The following is a 1,213-nucleotide window of genomic DNA, read 5'->3' as shown; positions in this document are numbered from 1 at the left end:
AGCCTTGGCGAGCCTACCAAATTTTGGCACCGTTGTCGGGGACTAGGGTACGGTTGTTAGCCAATTTCTCTCCTAAGATATTATTTATTTTTTTGTATATATTTTGGTTTTCTTTTTATTTTCGTGGTTACATATTGAAGTCTAAATCTTTGTGCTTGAAAGTGTGTATGTTTGTTTTGCGCTCTTTGGAACCGGAGATAACTCACATAGATCCTGAGATTTAATAATTTCGTAGGTCCCTTAGGAAACCTATATCTAATTCAAAGAAAGCTAAGTCATCTGAACTGAAAGCCACTGTAAAAAATAACCTATTGGTTCCCACTGAACAAATCCCAGAACCCTAAACTCCTTACCTACCTGTGGTAGGAGAGCAACCCCTTCGGCCTCTTTGAGACTACTTTGTGCCTAATGTATACACCTTGTCGCCTTGCATCCAGTTCTTGGATGTTCAAGCGGAATAATACTAGATTAAGACTTTGATCATCTCGATGCTGCCCACCTTTAATGGAAACTCCACTAAAAATCCTTATTAGCATCTGGATGAGTCCTTGGAAATTTGCTCCACCATTTGTATACCTAATTTCAGTGTTGAAGTCCTTCACCTTAGGCTCTTTCAATTCTCTCAGAAGGATAAGGCCAAATACTGACTAACGTCCTTTGAGCTGAACTCGGTGACCAAATGGGCCACTAAACAGTATGAATTCTTGAAAAAGTACTTCCCAATTGGGAAAATTAACCACCTGCAAAGGGCAATCACAAGTTTCACACAGATGGATGGGGAACTTTTCTTTAAGACTTGGGAGCGTTTCAGAGACCTACTTTGTAACTGTCCACATTATTAGGTCCCCAAGTGGCAATTAGTACAAACCTTTTACAAAAGGTTAACCGAGAGAGATAGGTCCATGGTTGATGCCTCGTTCGGAGATACTTTTTTCACTAAGCACAAGAATGAGGCATGGGTTCTCTTCAAGAACCTAGTTGAGAATTCTCAACAACATATGGCTGCTACTCGTAGACCCCCAACCCATCCACTTCTAAGTTTAAGGGAGTTTATGAGTTGGCTACAAACCATGACCTAGGCCTTACCTTGCACTCCATATCCAAAAAGTTAGATCAATGCTTGTCCTTAGGACCACAATCGTATACAATGGCATGTGCATAAGTTTGTGCAATCTGCTTTGATTCTTCCCATATATGTAATAATTTCCCACAC

General features: G+C 40.4%; 1 non-coding gene across 1 annotated transcript; it reads right to left on the bottom strand.

Moving 5' to 3' along the window:
- Window positions 1-738: 738 nt before the first annotated feature.
- LOC131154690 (small nucleolar RNA R71) lies at window positions 739-844 on the bottom strand. The gene has a single exon (XR_009136606.1). It is a non-coding gene; the product is annotated as a small nucleolar RNA R71 (small nucleolar RNA).
- Between the last annotated feature and the right edge of the window lie 369 nt (window positions 845-1,213).

Source organism: Malania oleifera, chromosome 4 (assembly GCF_029873635.1).
Source record: "Malania oleifera isolate guangnan ecotype guangnan chromosome 4, ASM2987363v1, whole genome shotgun sequence".
Taxonomy (NCBI): domain Eukaryota; kingdom Viridiplantae; phylum Streptophyta; class Magnoliopsida; order Santalales; family Ximeniaceae; genus Malania; species Malania oleifera.
The sequence above is the reverse complement of the archived record's forward strand: the minus strand, read 5'-3'. Positions and strand labels throughout refer to the sequence as shown.